At 53.4% G+C, this 19,342-nt stretch overlaps 1 protein-coding gene across 4 annotated transcripts in view; it reads right to left on the bottom strand.

The window, feature by feature from the left end:
* Positions 1–19,342, bottom strand: part of ZNF423 (zinc finger protein 423) — a 369,635-nt gene that overhangs the window by 169,044 nt on the left and 181,249 nt on the right. Inside the window, exon 1 of one of the 4 annotated variants that reach the window (XM_030797382.1) lies at positions 6,583–6,816. The exons of the other annotated variants lie outside the window; for them this stretch is intronic. The gene's annotated coding sequence lies outside the window, so the exon portion shown is untranslated. Of the gene's footprint in view, positions 1–6,582; positions 6,817–19,342 lie in introns of those variants that run through there. 4 annotated transcript variants of the gene reach the window in all.

Genomic DNA, 19,342 nt, shown 5'->3' with positions numbered 1-19,342 from the left:
ACCCCAAAGGCAGGGGAGGTGATGGCCCCAGGGGCAACCTTCACCTAAAAGGGCCTGGAGCCAGTGGGCTCCTCTGAAGACCATTCCTGGGGCATCCTGCACAGACACGAAGGTTTTGGCAGGTTCAAGCCCAGCAGTCTACAGCAGCAGGCTCAACACTGCACCCCAAAATTGGCCTTTCCCTGGCCCTGTCTCCTCCGTCCTACTTCCTGGGAGTGCCTCCTCGCCACATACGTGCACTAAGCCCTTGCTTCAGGCTCTGTGTTCAGGGGTCCTCCCTGCAACACTAAGGTACAACTGCCACAGATGGTGGCATCAGACTTGGAAGCCACATCTTTCAGCCTGCACAGCCTCCTCCACAGCCCCCTCTCTGCACCTGCCAGGATTTGCCATGCTCAAGTCACTGAGAGGCCACCGTCAGGGTCTGTGTCCTATACTATTACTCAACCTTGTCCTTTCAACGACCTCAGGACTAACAATGCCAGGTACCTGAGTGTAATCCTAAATCATGATATTGATGAAATCATGAGTATGATGTTTTTGTAATGCCCATTAAAATAAAGATGTAATTGGGTTAAACATGCATGAACCACCGGAAACTGGGCTGGGCAGCCCTAGATGTGGTGCAGGTCCTGCTGCCCTGGCCCATACTGCAGTGACTGCAGCTCTTGGTCTGTCCCTCTCCCCCTCCAGACAGGGCAGTGCAGGGATAGGGGCGCACCTTCATAGCTGCTGTGTCCCCAGCACCGTGCCTGGCCAGAGGCAGGCAGGAGAGAAGAGGTGGGCTGGGCGCTGCAAGGAGCCCGGGGCCTGAGGAGGGCCAGGAAGAGAAGGGCCAGAGCATTTTCAAGGATGTGCTGGGCTAGCCAGGCAGCCCCTCTGCGGGCCCCACTCACCCCTAAACTCATCCAAATCTACAACACAACAGAGGAAATTCCAATTTTCCCCTGATTTTCATGTTTCCACCCCTAGAGTAATTGTCATCGTGGACTTTGTGGCTGGGCTGTTGAGCCTCATGGCTGAAGGCTGCCCCAGCCCTGCCAGTGATGGGCAGGAGATGAAAATGACTCATCAGGCCTGGGGAAGGCTCTGGGATATAGCAGCAGCAGCAGAGAGGCAGCCACCTGGCCCTGGACCACCGCGAGGAGGAGGAGTTCCAGTTCGTTTGGCCAGCACGTCAGGTCCCTGGAGGCAGCTGTGGCAGGGCATTCCCCTGACTGGATTCCCGAGTGTGGGGCAGGGCCACTGAAGTCCCAGGCATCAAGGCTGGGGCATGTGGGTCCCCCGCCCTTTCCCAGCATCGCTGACCCTTTCCTAGGAACCCCGGCCCCAGCACCCTGCCTGTCCCTGCTTTCTCAGCCTGAGTGGCCACCACCTCCTCCCACTGGAACCAGGCCCTCATCTGTGTGCCCCATTGTGTGCCCCTGCTCACAAACAGACCTGAATATCAGCCACACTCACCAAACACTTCCTACGTGCCGGCCTTTCTTAAAATCTATATTATTTATTTACTCATATTAGTCTTTGATGTTTTACTTGTTTTAGCGGGGGGCGGTTTGGGTTTTTTAATTTGAAATAGAGTCCCACTCTGTCGCCCAGGCTGCAGTGCAGTGATGCAATCATAGCTCACTGTGGCCTCAACCTCCTAGGCTCATGCGATCCTCCCACCTCAGCCTCCCAAGTAGCTGGGACTACAGGTATGCCACCACACCTGGCTAATTTTTTATATTTTTTTGTAGAAATGAGGACTCGCTAGGTATGTTGCCAGGCTGATCTCAAACTCCTGGGCTAAACCAATCCTCCTGCCTCAGCCTCCCAAAGTGTCAGAATTGCAGGCGTGAGCCACTGTGCTCGGCCGTTTTACTATTTAATGCATTTAAGCCACACATAATCCTTTCAGTAGACCCCCCATTTTACGATGTATTGTGCATTGTACACATAGGGATACTGAGGCCCTTGAGGTCTGAGGGAGGGACTTGCCCCAGGGCAGAGTCCGGCAGAGCCAGGAGAATCTGGCCACCTGACTCATCAGCCATATAAAACGTTGAGATGTGGGGTTTATGGGAAACACACCCCTGACACACATACCCTCAAGAGGAGGCCGGGTGGACAGATGTAATGCAGGGGAGAGAGAAACTGATGGAGAGCGATCGGTCACCCCGGATCCTGCACATGGCACACGGGGGGCTTCACGTGCCCACCGCTGCAGGCACTGGTACCCTCCTCATAGGGGGGTCTGGGAAGGGGAGATACCACTCCCAGCCCAGCTCAGGCTGACGGCACCCCTGAGGGTGGTGCTGGGCCTACAGTCTGCCACGGGCAGCTCCACGGTCACCAGATGGTCCCCAGATGGTCACCAGCTCCTCCCAGCACCAAGCACACAGTAGGCCCTCAATATTTGCCGAATGAGTCAATGGATGCACACTTTAGTCAGGCCACTCATCAGGGTGGGGTGCAGGGCCAGAAGGGAGCTGCACCTTCCTTCCTCCTCCTCCACCCACAATATACCTCTCAACCACTTTCCTTATGCTTTTTTATCTTCTTCCAAGAATGTGATTAAAGTTTCCTTGCAGGTACTCCTGGCTTAGAACTGCCTGGAGACAATTCTGATAAGTCCTGGATTCCTGGATCCCCGGGAGCCCCCACAAGGTGCCTGGCAATAACTATCTGCTCGATGAATGAATGAATGAATGAATGGGTACCTGGCCTATGGGAAGCTCTTGGTAACTGTGGCATGAATAAATGAATAAATGGATGGATGGATGGATGGATGGATGGATGGATGGACGAAATATTGAAGTCCAGGGCTTTGTCTAAAGGAGGCACTTGAAAACTATGGTATGAATGAATACAGAATGAGAAAATGAGAAAACGAATGAATGAATGAATGAATGAATGAATGAATAGTCTAATCACAAAGAAGCAGCAAGGAGCCACTCAAGAGGACCCTGTAAGGTGGGGCCTAGTAGTTGGGGACAGAGCCTCCAGCTGGAAGCCAGGGAGTAAATGAGCCTGACCTGACCACCCTCCTGACCACCTGGGTCCAGTGGGGCTGCCCCCAGCAGAGCCTGTCCAGCATCACCAAGGTCCCTGGGGCCCCCTCTCATTGTGGCAGAATGCAATTACTCCAGTCTTCAGTGGTGTCTGAATTTGTTATGATTTTATTTGAAAGAGCCTCTTGGAGCCAAGAAAGCAGCAAGGGTATGGGGGTCAGGGTGCATGGACGGAGGCAGAAGGAACAGCTCAGCTACCCAGCCTCAGCCTGAATCCCGAAGAAATGGCATTAAAACAAAGGAGACACGGAGCTGGGGCGGGGTGTGGGGGGATGTGGGGGAGCTTACTTATTCAGACCAGAGCCAAACAAATGGATAGATTTAATAAGATAATAAGTTCAGATTCCATGCTCTTAAAGATACAGACTCAGGCCGGGCACGGTGACTCACACCTATAATCCCAGCACTTTGGGAGGCCAATGAGGGTGGATCACCAGAGGTTAGGCATTCGAGACCAGCTTGGCCAACATGGTGAAACCTTGTCTCTACTAAAAATACAAAATTTAGCTGGGCGTGATGGTGGGCGCCTGTAATCCCAGCTACTCAAGAGGCTGCAGCAGAAGAATTGCTCGAACCTGGGAGGCGGAGGCTGCAGTAAGCCGAGATCGCACCATTGCATTCCAGCCTGGGCGACAGTGAGACTTCATCTCAAAAAAAAAAGAAAAGAAAAAAAAAGATGCAGACTCAACAGTGGGATTTGGGGTGGGGGTCTCCATATTTTTCCAGGAAAACACCCTCAAGTGAATGCCTTTCTTCACACACCACACTGGAGAATAAGGGTATGTGAATATGCATGTATATGCTTGCAGGCATGTGTGTCTTCCCCACCAGGGGGGACCCCCGAAACTCACCAGAAACTTCCTTACTTCCTAACCAGGACCTGTGAACAAATGCACCCCTCCACAAGGAATACACAGCCAAGCAGTGCCCTTGTAATTTTTTCAGGAGGAAGTCGGGCCAGCCAAGCACAAGTCAGTGTCACCTCCTTCCCAGCCTGGGCTTCCCTCTCTCTGTCCAATGGACCAACAGTAAAAAGTGAGCACTTCCCGCTCATCTTGGGAAACTCCTCGCATCCACTCACTCGATCAGCCAGCGACTGCACTGTTGAAATATTTATGGAGTGCCTCTTCTGTGCCAGGCTCTGCTGCAATTGCTGGGGCAGTGAGCACACCCAGCAAAGCCCTGCACCATGGAGGCTGCATTCCAGGGGCATCAGGATCATGTCCAGGAAGGCTCTGGAGCCAGAGAGCCTCCGTTCAAATCTCAGCTCCACCACTGACCAGTGGTGTAAACCAGGACACGTTAATGGACCTCTCTAATCTTCACCAAGAGGAAAAACAGGCAGAATCCCTTCCGCCTCCTCGGGTTGTGCAAAGGATGAGACCAGATACCGCAGGTTAAGCACACTGGCCCAGCGCCTGGCACATGGCACATGCTCAATGAACAGATCATTGTGTGTGGTTTCCAGTCCAGTGGCAGCAAACACAGAGACCGCTGGGCAGAGCCATGGTTCACTGTGAGATCCCCGCCCTTGGGGAACTCCACCCCCACTCCCGGGTTACCCTTCTCACGGGCATCCCCAATTTACCACCTCCTTATGTCATTCCTGCCAATGTCATGTCATAAAGAAAGCCAGTCCCCTTGAAGAGGTCTGGTCCACCCCAAAAAGTCCTTAAATCCCTTCTACAAAGAGGTTTGGTCCCTTCCAGTGAAGGGGAATCCACTCCCTTCTGAACTCCCTTAGTCTCCAAGAAGAAATGATCTCCTGATGAGCCCCAAAGGAGGGACTGCTGATCTCCTCTCAGGGACAGGAATAACAGGACCCCCTGACTCCAACCCCTGTCCAACCAAGAGGTAGGACAAACAGCGAGTCACCTGCTATATGGCAGCCATTTTTTAAAATGACATTGCAATTTACATTCATTTATTCCTTCTATAAATATGAATAAGTGCCTACTCTGCCAGCCCTGTTCGAGGCTCTGGGGATAGGGTATGAACAAACAAAGTCCTTGCCCTCAGTGAGCTTACAATGCAAAGAGAGGAGACTAAATCTTCCTGCTGAAGAAGGAATAAACTAGTCTGTAGTAAATCACATGTTGCTATGAAGAAATTCAGGGCAGGAAAAGGGTGGAGGGTGGGGTGCCACTCTGGACAGGTGACAAGGCGACACTTGAGCAGACACCAGAAGCAAACAAGACAGCAGGCCAAGGCAGAATCTGGAGAGAGAGGATCCCAGGCAGGGATCTAGCAGGTGCAAGTACCCCGAAGCCAGAGCATGCAAACTTCTCAGGGCACATTTTCTGAGATGCCCGCATGGGGCTCAGTGTGAAGGCATGTGCCCTGCCTTCTAAGATCACAGGCCAAGCTGTCATCCAAAACCCCACGGGGACCCAAAATCCAACCCCAGCATCAACTCACTGTATGATCTGATGCTGGTCTCTCAACCTCTCTGGTCTTGGTTTCGGCAACAGCTAATCAGAACTGAGCATTGTCCAAGCAGGCGCTGGCACAGGAGGCCCCCAGAGTCCTCCTGAGTCTGCAGCCCTATGCAACGCGCACCCACCATTCCTCTCCACCCCATCGCGCCATTCTCACACCCGGCGCCAGCAACACCACGCAGGATTGGTACTCCTGCCAAAATAGCTATTAACCCAGTAGCCAATAATAACACGTTATCCTATCAATTTGCTTCTGAAACGCTGTGTAATTGCAGAACCTAAGTTTGCCATCTCGGTAGCCTGGTTACCACATAAACAGAAAGAAACTCACCAGCCTCTTCCTGAGGAGAACAAGTGGCTGGCCACGAGAAACACCCGATTACCACCGAGGCCCCCCAGCCCCCCTCGAGGCCCTACAGAATCCGTCAGGAATCATAGTCTGGCATTCAGTACTTCAGAGGCTGGTCTCAACGTCCCCTTGGCATGCCGCCCCTGTGACTGGAGAGGGGACCAGTGCCCGGGATGGGATGGCTTTTTAGGTGGCAAAGTCAGGCCCGGCAGCTGCACTCCGGTGGCCTCCTCCCGGCCAGTGGTGCAGGAAGTGGGACAGACATGAGGCTTCAGGAGGGCACGGGAGAGGGCAGGAGCCAGAGGCAGGCAAGCACTTGGGTGCAAAAACCATCACAGATGCAAGCCAGCCCTCCCCACGGGAGACAGAGGGGACAGGAGGTCAATGGGTGGGGCACAGAGGGAAGGACAGGAGAGACGCAAGGGAGGGACTCCAGACGTAGGAGTCAGGGTGTACCCCAGGGCCCTCCCTGTCCCCATGCCGCAGGGCCCCACCCAGGTCTGACACCCTGGCCACCACCACCTGCTTGGCAGCTGGCCGCCCACTTTTCCTCTCTCATTCCAGAAAAAAACGTTTCCTTCCTTCTGGATTTCATTCCACTCTGAGCAAACATTCCGCTCCCCAACGCGCCGGGAGCCTCTAAGGGGACTCGGCGTTCCGGTGCAGACACCAGCCTGTTTTATTCATTCTTCCCCCTTCCAGCCCAGCCACCCCCTCATCACTCTCCCGTGCCTCCGCTTACCTTTCCCCCTGCTCACCAGGGCGTCCCAGGGCAAACTGGCCGATGCCAAGAGGGCCAGAACCTGAGCCCGGGTTCCCAGCACCCGGCGGCAGGGCAGGCGAGGGCTGGAGAGGCGCTTCCCACCGGCCCACTGGTGATCTCAGCCACGGGACGCATCCCCACCCGCCCGCCTGGGCCGGCGGAGAAGGATGGGCCGAGGGTGTGCTGCTCCCGCGGCGGCGCTTGGCGGAGGACCCAGCTAGCGGGAGAGGAAGGGCCTTGGGGAAGAAAAGGGGCTGGGAAAAGGCACAGATGGGGAGGGAGAGGACAGAGGCGGCCCAGGGCTCAGGCCACGCGGCCAGATGTTGACCCAGTTGAGGGATCCAGGCCCTGGGGGCGACCGGGGAGTTCTGGCTCCCCTGCCAGCTCTGAGATTCTACAGAGATGGAGGAGGGCCTGGGGCCGGCGCCATGCCAGGGCCTGGTGCTGAGGCTGGGGTTAAAGGGAGGACCACAGAGAGGGAGCAAGGGGTCTCTCTCGGACACTGCCCCTGTCTGCCAGGACAGGGTGGGGGGACGGCCCCTGGGAGGCCTCTGGGTGGGGTGGGTGGGGAGCTGTCTGCGGGAAGCAGCTCTCAGCAAATGAAAACCAGGCCTTGGAAACTGGCCGGGCTACAGCCAGGGCACAGCTCCAGGGAAAACCCCGCTGCTCACCGAAAGGTGCCCCAACCAGAGCGAAAGGTGATGTTAAAATGAACGAGCTAGGAGGGGCCAGGCAGCTTGAGCGAGATCGGGGTGGCCCCCGGCTACAGCCCCACGATCCCTGCTCTTTTGTGCTCTGAACGCCCCTCATTGTGGGCACATTGTACTCCCAAGGCCTGCTTGCCTGTAAGTGCTGTAAAAAGACAACTAACTGCGCAATTTTCTTCCCTTGGCTTCCCTCCGCCCAGCCTTGGTCAGGTTCTCAGCAGAGCTGGGCCTGGGGCTGGGGACTGGCCTGGCTAGGCAGGCCTGAAGTCCCCACTCCCGCCATATTTGGAAATTCAACTCCCAACAGTGCATTGAGGCCCAAGGAGTGGCACTTCCAAATTGGTGGGACACCAGGGTCCTGCCATCAAGAGCTTGGTGGGTAGCGGCATTCAGTAAATAGAGATGTCACCCACACATCCTTTCATTCATTAATTCACCCATTTAGTTATTCACAGGATGTCTCTGATGTGCCTACAATCCAGCAGGCACTTAGGTGGTGAGGGTAGGAAGGTGAGCCACACTGGCAGCTCTTGGCCTGTGGAGCTCGCAGCCTAGGGAGAGGGACAACATTTGATCCTCTGTGTTTGCTAGGAGAAGTGTGTGGGGCCTGGGGGGAGAACAGGGGTGCTGTAAGGATGCCAGAGCCCTCCTGGAAAAAGCAGGCTCTCCATGGAGACCAGCAGGATGAAGAATTCACCAAGTGAAGGAAGCAAGCGGCAGAAATGAGCTCCAAGCAGCAGGACCAGCAAGAGCAAAGGCCTGGAAGTGAGACTGAGGTCTCTGACAGGTTTCATGGAGCCTCCTCCGCTCCTCACTCTCAGCCACAGTGGGTGGCCCAGCCCTGGTAGCGCCGCCTCCGTTACCCCAGCTCACAGACTCGGGGAGCCCCCCATCAGCACCTCTGGAGGCCAATCCCACAAAGCCATCATCCAGCCATCTCTTTCCCAGCTGAAGTTCTAGTTAAAAATGTTTTCATATGTTTATTTTTAAGGGGGGATGGGAAGACAGAACGGAGACCTAAAGGGCTTTTTCTTTTCAGAAAAAAAGAAAATTAATAAATAAATAGAGCCTCAAGAAAAGGGCATGGAAAGGTCTCTGCATCTGTAACCACTGAACAAATTAAAATTAGCTCATTTAATCAGCTCCTAATGGCCTGGCTATCCCGAGTGGGCCCCGGAACACAGCAAACTTCACAGCAGAAATGCGCAGGCCAATGTCAGTTTATCCTACAACAAAGGGATTTTCTAAATAGTGCGATCAAAACGCAGCGAAGGCCGGGGAGAGCTGGGGAGACGGAATGCGGCCCCCCAGATCCTGGCTGGCCCCCGCCTCCCAGCTTCGTCCCTTTGAACGGAATTGTTCTTTTGGCTTTTGTTCTAATTATCTAAACATGTGTGTAACTCTGTTCTACAAAGAGTGTTTTAACCAGCAGAGGAGGTAACTGTAGCCCCTGCCATACGTTCCTGGGGCCCTGCTCCCAAGCCTCATGCCTTTAATACCTCCCCATTCCCCACCTGCCTTCGACAGAGGCGTAAACACACCTACGACATACAGCCACCTACACACGCCAGTTACATTCACAAACACAGAGTTACAAACACACACAGTTCTATACACACGATCATGTATTATACCAGCTACATACACGTAGTTATAAGTGAACAGTTACATACATGCACGGTTGCCTATTCCACATGCATCAAGTTACACAGACACACAGTTCTATACACACAGTCACGTATAACACATTACATACGCATGGTTATATATACTGTTACATGCATGCATGCACAATTACGTACCCAGAGTTATATACACCACACACAAGTACATGTGTACACAATACACACAGCTCCTCAAGCTCCTGCCTAACAGCTGGAGATGGGGGAGGCCCAGCTCACCAGACCCCCAGGGAGGGCCGCTGGGTGCACACCTGAGGCCCAGGCTGGTAGTAAGGACTCTTATTTCCCTGGAGTAGTTTCTCTATGCAACTTGCCACCTGGGCTAAATCATTAGGGCAATGGAAAAGGGGAAACAAAAAGCCAGGGAAGGGGGGCTGGGACCCCAGAAAAAAGGGCCAGGGTGGGAAAGCATGATGCCAGGGGTAAGCACAAGCCCATGGCCCAGTGGGGAGGAAGGAGGCCAGCCCCATCACCGACTCCATTACCAACACCAATCTCAAATTCCCTTCCCATGGCCTCTAAACCGGCCAGTCTGCAGCTCTGCCTTTAGGCCCAGAGCCTCCTTGGGTGCTCAGCCCACAGGGAAATAAGCCTGGAGTCAGCCAGATCTGGCTGAAATCCCAACTCCACCATTTACTAACTCTGAGCCTCCCCTTCCTCATCCAAAAAATGAGAAACAATAGTAGTCCCTATCCCAAGGGGCAGTTGTGCTGATTTCATTAGAGATGCCAGTAAAATGCCTAGTCCAGAACAAACTGGGTCAGTGTTTGCCACTCTGGCAACTGAAAGGTGTGGGCATGGAGGCCCGAGAAGAGACCATCAGACAGCGGGTCAGGGCACAGCCAGACAAGAGCTTTTTGATGACTTTCAATTTCTTATTCAACCCTCATCCCCAGAGTGAGGAAGGGGAGAATTTTAAAACTGGACAAAAGAAATTAAACAGGGTAAAAAGAGGAACCAACTGGGATGGAGGGAAGCCTTCAGAAAACTTCTGGCCCAGAGACAGACCATATCTTCTGAAGACCTCTCTACTGGTATTTACAGCAACACCCTGGGGTAAAAGCAATTGTTATCTCCATATCACAGAAAAGGAAACGGAGGGCTGGGCACAGTGGCCCATGCCTATAATCCCAGCACTTTGGGAGGCTGAGGCAGGAGGATCCCTTGAGCCCAGGAGTTCAAGACCAGCTCGGACAGCATAGCAAGACCCTATGTTTACAAAAAATTAAAAAATAATTTAGCCAGGTGTGGTGGTGCACACCTGTAGTACCAGTTACTTGGGAGGCTAAGGCAGGGGGATCACTTGAGCCCAGGAACTTGAGGCTGCAGTGAGCTATGACTGTGCCACTGCACTCCAGCCTGGGCAACAGAGTGAGACCCTGTCTCAAAAACAATAATGATAATAAGGAAGAGGAGCATGAGGCTCAGGGAGGTGAGGAGCCTGGGCTGGCAGAGGCAGCATGCAAACAGGCCTGTGTGGCTGCAAGCTGCATGCTAATGCCCAGCCCGGCTCCACCTTCCTTCCCCGAGGCAACCTGTTCTCCCAACTGCAAACTTTCTTTAGCAGGACTCCAGCAGGTAGGAGAGTCTGAAGTTGGCTTCTGGCTCTGGGAACTACAAGAGCCTCAGACCACCCAACCCAAACCCAGGAGTGTGGCCCTTTTCCACGCAGGAGTTTACCAAGTCCTCAAGCCCCTACCCCCTACCCGCCTCCCATTCTGAGCAGGAGGTGGGAAAGAACCTGTACACAGAGGCCTTACTGCAAAATGGGAAAACATTTTACAGACTTAGAAACTGAGGCCCCAAAATGGCAGGGGTGGGAGGCTCAAGCTCCCACAACTCAGAAGCTGACTCTGCAAACCGTGAGTCCTCCCAGGATGGGACTCCTACCTTCCTTGCCCTTCCCTTGCCCAGGCAGGTCCTCCTGGGATCCACTAGGTGAGGAGCATTGTTGAGACCCCAGGGAGTGCTCAGAAAAAGAACCTGGACACAAGCTCCATCCAGAAGGTCCCACTGAACTAGTGGTAGCTGTCCTGGTCCTGTTTAGGGATCCTATTTTCCACTTGATTGACAGGGCCCAAGCTGACTCCTGGTATGCCTGGAGGTCAGCCAAGATACAAGGAAGGTGGCAGGAGGGTCAGAGCCACCTGATGCAGCCTCAGTACAGGGAGTAGGACCTGGGGAAATAGTTCCCGCTAACCCACTAATGCTGCAGACCCACAGCCTGCAGGCTCTCCCAGCCCCACCCCCAGTAAGCACCAGGCCCCCAAGAGGAAGGAGGGGTGGGCAGGGAGGTGAGCACATGGGCTCGTGTTTGAATCTTGGCTCTGTCATCTACATGCTGTGTGACCTGGGGCAAGTGACCTCCCCTCTCTGAGCCACAAACCTCAACTATAAAATGAAGATGGTGACAATGCATGTCTCCTTCCTTACATGAGGACTGAAGGGAAGTTTCTAGCTCAGTGTCTGGTCCCCCTTCCCCAGTGGTAACCCTTAGTAAGCACAGGGAGTGGGGAGGGGAGAGTGCAGCATGGTCTTAAATCCATCTCGACCATGTGCGGCAGCTCATGTCTGTAATCCCAGCACTTTGGGAGGCCAAGGCAGGCAGATCACCTGAGGTCAGGAGTTCAAGACCAGCCTGACCAACATGAAGAAACCCTGTCTCTACTAAAAATACAAAATTAGCCGGGTGTGGTGGCTCACACCTGTAATCCCAGCTACTCAGGAGGCTGAGGTGGGAGAATCACTTGAACCCAGGAGGCGGAGGTTGCAGTGAGCCAAGATCGCACCATTGCACTCCAGCCTGGGCAACAGGAGCGAAACTCCGTCTCAAAAAAAAAAAAAAAAAAGAAAAGAAAAGAAAAGAAAAAGAAAAAAAATCCATCTCATCTCCTACATGGCGTCCCTAGAGGCCCAGGCCACCATCCCCAATGTGCGGGATATGGGGCACACTTCTTTCAGATGCAGCAGGACTGTCCCCCACCCAGCATAGATTCATCTCAGCCATTCTTAAGCTAAGCCCAGCAGGCAGCCAACAGGGCAGCCCAGAGGACGTGGCCAAGCCAGGTGGGGTGCAAACCTCTTACTTACGGGATCTGGGCCCACCAGGCAGGAGTTGGACCTAGAGACCCCTTGGAAAGCCCAAAACTTCACTCTCTTACCATCAGGATTCAGAAGAGAACCACAAGAAAAAAAGAGTTGGTGCTGTCTCCACCTGCACCCCCTCACCGTCCAGGTCACCCCTGACACAGAGCCCAGCTGGGATGGGAAATCAGGCCCTAGCCAGGGCTCCTGCTTCCCTACTCCAGAGCCAGATGGCCCTACACAAGCCTCCCTTCTACTCCAAACCTCAGTTTCCCCTCCTTGGCTCTGCTTACTTCACAGGGCTGCAGTGAGGGTCAGAGGGGAATGATGGCTGTGGAGATGCTTTGTAAACTGTTGAGAGCCATTGCCACACACGAGATTATTGAGGATAACCGGGATAGGAAGGGGGAGGAGACGCCAAGGGCAAGCCCCATCTGTCCGTTCCCCTGCATCAGGGCAGTGGCCCCGCCACAAGAAGAGAGGAAAAAAGGCCAAGAAGACAAAGTCAGGGAGGCTCACGCCAGGGCTGGATGCTCCCTCCAGGGCCCCAGAGTGCAGGCAGGAGCTGCTGCAGCCCAGAAGTTCTGTTTGGTGACATTGGAAGGGGAAAGCAGACAACATGGGTCTCTGGGATGCAGCCACCTGGCTCAGCACCCAGCACACAGTAGGCGTCACCCACTGGTTGAGTTCTCCCAGCCACCAACCCTCAGACAACCTGCCTCTGCGAAAGATCAATACAGATGCCCACAGATGGAAGCCAGAAAAAAATATGGCTCCGTGCAAAAGCAACAGACTGCACCACGTGTCCCAGCTCAGCAGGTTGGTCCCAAGGCCTCAGACCCCCTCATGGCTGTGGCCCTGTAAGGATGGGAGGGCATGGTTTTCCCACTTCATGGGTCACGAGCAGCTGTCCCTACTTGCCCAACTCTGCCAGCAGGCAGGCTCAGCTAGATGCAGGCAGCCACCCTAGTGCCAAGGAATAGACAGAGGAGGAGTTGGGGCTGCATTCTAGTCCTGCCCACTTTTGTCCCCTGTGCCATCTGCATCTAGGGGACTCCTCTGTCAGGGACTCAGTTTCCCCACATGCTCCGGCTACCCCCGTCCCATAAGCTATGAAACCCAAGCAAAACAGCATGCTGCCTCATTCTCAGCCAATGTAGGCTACAATTAATCTGAAGCAGGGATTTTCTTAATTGCTGGGTTTTACAACCCAAATGCAGAGATAAAGTACAACTAGCTGACAACGCCGGCTTGAGGCGAGATGTTTAAAGCGTTCTTTTTAAGTGTGTGGGCTCTTTAAAAAGCTAGTGTGATGGGAATGGAATTGTGCTTGCAGCCTAAATTGGAGGCTACTTCCCTTAGGGAGTCAGGCCAGCAACGCCAGGGGACAACCCTCTCGAAGGAGATGTCTTATTGGGGAGTAAAAGTAAATACATAAAAGAAGGGAGGTCCACCTGCAGCCCTCCTAATTGCCTTCCTTTGCAGGCACCTGCAGTTCCACACTCCACAGCCCCTTCAGGTGTTTCAGCGCCAACGGGATTCCCGGGACTAGGAAGGCCCAGCTTCCTTCATTAGCTTTGCCTGGCCACCCAGGGGGCACAGAAGAAATGGTGTCAGCATGCACTTGGCAATGCCCTCCAACACAAGGATGACTGCCCCCTGGGAGAGGCAGTGAGGGTAAGGGACGATGTGTGAAGGGGGTCCCCTCTGATCTTGTTCTTGCAGGGAGCTCAAGGCCTGGCAGCAGCCAAGTCCAAAACAGAGGCAAACCATGGGCCCTGGGTCCTGTAGCCCACCCTAGGACCAAGCCCGGCCTTGATGGTTCCATGAGGTCCCAAGCACGCGTCCACCTGCTACAGGGTGTCCCACCTCCAGCCAAGAGAAATAGCATGGGTGTGCATGTGTGTGTGCACATGACTTCCAAGCAAATGAGCCCTCCCACCACCACCACCCACCCCGCCCTGCATGGCCAAGAGTGGGAGGAAGAAAGGAATAGGAAGAAATCCGGCAGTGCTGCTCTGTGTGATGGGTCAGGTGATGGCTCCACCTAATGTCTGCTGAGCAATTATTCCAGGAGAGGTGCCCCACACGTTTTATTTTATTTTTTATTTATTTATTTATTTTTTTTGAGGCAGAGTCTCGCTCTGTCGCCCAGGCTGGAGAGCACTGGTGCAATCTCGGCTCATTAGCAACCTCCACCTCCTGGGCTCAAGAGATTCTCATGCCTCAGCCTCCTGAGTAGCTGGGATTACAGGCACACACCACCAGGCTCGGCTAATTTGTGTATTTTGAGTAGAGATGGTGTTTCACCATGTTGCCCAGGCTGGTCTCAAACTCCTGAGCTCAGCCTCCCAAAGTGCTAGGACTACAGGCGTGAGCCACCGTGCCCAGCCCACATCTTTTATTTGCCTGTCCACAACTCCCTACCCCAAACCCAAACCGTCAGATGTACTCCCGAATTCAGACTTTTTCAGATTCTAGAAAGGTGAGACAGTGCACTTGCTGCAAATTTGGGAACACCCCAGCAGCAGTCAGGCACACTGATACTTCTGCAGCAAAACATATAGGTATTCACCAATGTGAACAAAATAAAGACCATAAAATAGCTTCACATCAGCTCAGGTCAAACTTGGCTGACAAATACATTACAGAAAAAAAAAAAAAATTCAGGTTTCTGGCTTTCTGGAATTCAGAATTGTGAATAGGGGATTCTGGACCTGCACTGCCTCTTTAATCTTCCTGGTGACCTTGTGGGGTAGGTACTATTGCTACTCTTGCTTCCCAGAGAGGAAAGTGAGGCACAGAGAAGTTAAGAAATAATTTCCCCGTAGTCTGTGGGGCAGCAGGGCGGAAACCATGGCCATCTGGCCTGGAGGGTCTGCACTCTCCAACCCCAGGGTGTCCCATAGTTGACCAAAGTACGGAGCTGCAGTTTAAAAGCCTCCTGAGGCCGGGCGTGGTGGTTCATGCCTGTAATCCCAGCACTTTGGGAGGCCGAGGCGGATGGATCACCTGAGGTCAGGAGTTCAAGACCAGCCTGGGCCGGGTGCGGTGGCTCACGCTTGTAATCCCAGCACTTTGGGAGGCCGAGGCGGGTGGATCACGAGGTCAGGAGATCGAGACCACGGTGAAACCCCGTCTCTGCTAAAAATACAAAAAAAAAAAAAATTAGCCGGGCGTGGTGGCGGGCGCCTGTAGTCCCAGCTACTCGGAGAGGCTGAGGCAGGAGAATGGCATGAACCCGGGAGGCGGAGCTTGCAGTGAGCCGAGATCGTGACACTGCACTCCAGCCTGGGTGACAGAGCGAGACTCCGTCTCAAAAAAAAAAAAAAAAAAAAAGACCAGCCTGGCGAACATGGCGAAACCTGTCTCTACTAAAAATACAAAAATTAGCCAGGCATGGTGGCACATGCCTGTAATCCCAGCTACTCGCGAGGCTGAGGCAGGAGAAACACTTGAAACCCCAGGCGACGGAGGTTGCACTGAGCCGAGATCGCGTCATTACACTCCAGTCTGGGCGACAGAGTGAAAACTCCATCTCCAAAAAGTTTAAAAATAAGTTAAATAAAATAAAAGCCTCCGAAAAAAGAGTGGAGCATCTGTAAATGTACCCAGAGTGTCCACAGCCTGCCCCACCATGCGGTGTGATCTATGGGCCAGCCTCCACCAGGAGGCACCCGCCTAGGAGTTACACAAACCCTGGGTGGCATTCCCACACCTGCCCAAGGCCTTGCTGGAGCCCAGGAGCCCAAGGCAGGCTCCCATCAGCAGGTGAGGCTCACCATCCCGCCCTGGTACACAGATAATTACTCCCTACCTGACACAGTCTGCACAGATCATTTTACCCACAACAAATATGCTAAACACAGCCCCAGGCCAGGAGAAACAGGCTGCAGGTAAATCCCATTTGACAGGGGCTGGAGCTTCCAGCAGGACTCCCAGATGCCTTTGGGAGGAGTGGGTGACCCCATCCCATCAAAATGACATTGGAGCCCCACCACCCCCCTGGTCATCTCCAACTTCTCTTGATTGGCAATTTTTTCACCCACTGGGAAAGATTGTTGCATAGGCAAAATCCTGGCATTCCATTACCAAATAATTACATGATCATTTCATAGGCATTAAGACACTCCCACCAGCGTGAGCGGTGGTGTCCAGCGCTAACCGAGGCTAGCCTGGACTGCGGGTGCTTGTTAAGGAGAACTCCAGCATTGAGGAAAACCTCCAGCTGCAGCTGCCTGCTCCCATACTGCCCTGGTTTCTAATTAAAAATTAAGGCAGGCGTCTTTCCTCAGAAACCCAATTAGCATCAGGCTGACGGGACAAACACACATGTGCACACACAAACACATGGGCACACATGTGTGTCACATGCACATGCTTATGCAAGGCGTGCAAACACGTATGTATGCATGTGCACACACTTGCACATGCACACAAACCCTTCTGCCCATGGGGGGCTACAAACCGCCATCTGGTCATCCATTCAGTCTACCCTGATGAGGATTCACCAAGCATCACGTGCTCCACGTGCCCCACAGGAAGAAACCCAGGGCCCTGCCTTCAGGAGCATGAGCTCTAAAGGAGGCTGAGAAAAGTGCACAAGATAAGGCAGTCCATGGTGGGACTTTAAAAGGGTCCTTACGAAGCCCAGAGAGCTCAGTTCTGGCAGGGTGATCAGGGACACCCTGGAACATGAAGGCCTGGTGCTGGGTCTTAATTTATAGAAAAAAATATAAAAGGCCATGGAGCAGGTAGAGAAAATAGCCAGGGCAAAGGCAAGCAAAGGTAGCTGGCACTCTGAAAGCAAAAATTATTCTCAGTGAAAAATAGGCAGATGAAAAACGGGTAAATGTAGATATCACAGGAGTTCTAGCATGGGTACTCTTTTAAACCTATATGAATTTAGCTGTGTGCTGAGCAAAAAGAAAATCTGTGCACAGGATCTGAGACAGGAATGAGTGTGAGATGCAAACAAAATTTTGCTGTCCAGTCCAACAGCTGATGTTCCAGTAACCTCTCCTAAAGCCAAGTGTCACCAAGTGCCTAAGGGATTTGTGGTGCGTGTGTGCAGAGCATGCAGTGTGTTCTCGGCTGGGGAGCAGTCCAGTCGGTAATCCTGGCCATGTGCATACGTGTGCTGCAGTCGATGTGTACACGGTGCGTCATCCCACTTTACAAGGGAGGACAGGGTGGCTCTGAGAGGTGATGTCACTCTACTGGAAACACAAAACCAGTCAGGGCCAGAGCCCACATCTGACCCCAGGCAGTGTGGCCCAGAGTCCACCCCCTGCACCACCAGATGGAACAGGGATGTGAACAAAGCTGTATTTCAGGGAAAATAATCAGGCACGGGTCCTCAAGGTGGGGTGGGACAAAGTGAAGGCACAGACCAAAGCTCGAGAGGCAGCCATGCAGTGCTGTGCAGAGGGGCGGAACGGGGCTGCAGCCACAGGGATGCTCTGAGGCCTTGGAACAGACGGGAAGGCAGGGTAGAGGGCACCAGGGGACTCTGCGATCTGAGTGAGATTTTCTTCGGTGACTACAGTTTGTGAGCTCCCAGTGGCCGGTTTGTCTTAGAAAGGGACTGAGTCCCAGCCCTTTCCCTCCAATCATGACCACCCCTGCTTCCTCTCATCTTGCCCTTGGTGAGAGAAAACTCCAGCACACCAAGATGTCCTGGGAAGTCCATCCTTCCCACCACCCAGGTAGACAGGATGGCAGGCAGGCAACTGAACAGCCGCCCAGGACAGAGCAGGAGGCCTGTAGTGTGTGGAATTCATCTGCTGTGAGATGATGCTATTTCTTCATGCAACATGACCAGGGTTGGAAAGATAACACTGGAAACAAGGTCAACATTTACAGCTGGTCTACTAACATGCTGTGTGACCCTGGAGACATCACTAAACCTCTCTGAGCCTCAGCTTCCTCTAGCTGTTGACTCACTCACATACAGACGACCCACTATTTGCCAGGTATAAGCTCTGCAATTGGTGACCTCTGCAGTTGGTCAGTCCTGCATGGCTCATGGGTCCGAAGCCCACCCTGGATCATGCAGGAGAGGCACATACCCACCTAGGTGCTGGAACCATTAACCTGGCCATCTTTGACTAGGAGGCTTGGGAATTACAGAATTCAGCCACTCCCAGAATCCCCTCCCTGCTGGGGTGATAACCAGTACTAGGGGTGACCTGCCCAATCCCTCCCTTGGTGGTGCCCTGAGCTGGAATTGGGCACGTTAAAACTCAGACTCCGGGCTGCCACGGCCTCCACCACCACACTGCACCGCCCCGCCCCCCTCCAGCTGCCTGTGCGCCGGCTGCTGCTGCTGCTCATTTCCAGGCAAATGTTCTAGTTAATTAAAACACACCCAAGTGCTCACACGCACATGGAGCCAAGCTACAAAATCAGCTCTACCAAACAGCAGCTCCTCTGCTCCAGCCTGGGATCGATGCAGGCCAGGACAGGGGTTCCAAACTTGCTATTACTGGCACCGAGACTTTGCTCATAAGACCCTACCTGTATACATAGCTGTACACAAATGTAAAAGCATATGTGTGCACCTACACACAAGCCTGTGTGCACATACAAGCCATATGTGCATGCACATGTGTGTGTTCTGAACACGTCCATGACTGCTCCACACACAACACTGTGCAGAGGTGTGCAACATCCATGCACACACGCACCTGCATACATATGCATGCACACGCTCACACAGGCATGCACACACCCCACAGTGCCCCCTTCTCCAGGAAGTCTTCTCCAGCTTTTTGGGCCTTCCAGCTCAGAACATCAGCCATGGTTAGTAAATAAACACTTGCTGCATGAGGGAGAGAATGAATAAATAAATGAATCCACTGATCAATGATACAGTGGGCAAACGGGAACAGCCCACAAGTACAATTTTGCATCACCGCAGATTGGATTTTCCAGAGACTGGAGGCGCAACTCTGCCCTTGCGCCTGTGCTGTAGAGCTCCACCAGGCACTAACTGAGATACATACACACGCACACGGGCATGTGGCTGGAAAATGCACATTCCCAGATCTGGACATCCATAACAACCAGGAACTGGCAAGGGAGGGCTGCGTGCGGCCATCCAGGCTAGGAGACAGAAATCGGTCACCTTTAATGAGACTTTAGTCCCAGAAGGGAAGGTGCCTGATGGTCCACAAGGCTGCCTGACATTCTGGGACTAAATCAGACACATGGCCTTCACACAGGCAGGTGACTCTAGGGAACAAAAACAGCCCCAAGTGGGTC

Source organism: Nomascus leucogenys, chromosome 2, assembly GCF_006542625.1.
Source record: "Nomascus leucogenys isolate Asia chromosome 2, Asia_NLE_v1, whole genome shotgun sequence".
In the NCBI taxonomy this organism is placed as follows: Eukaryota; Metazoa; Chordata; class Mammalia; order Primates; family Hylobatidae; genus Nomascus; species Nomascus leucogenys.
The sequence above is the reverse complement of the archived record's forward strand: the minus strand, read 5'-3'. Positions and strand labels throughout refer to the sequence as shown.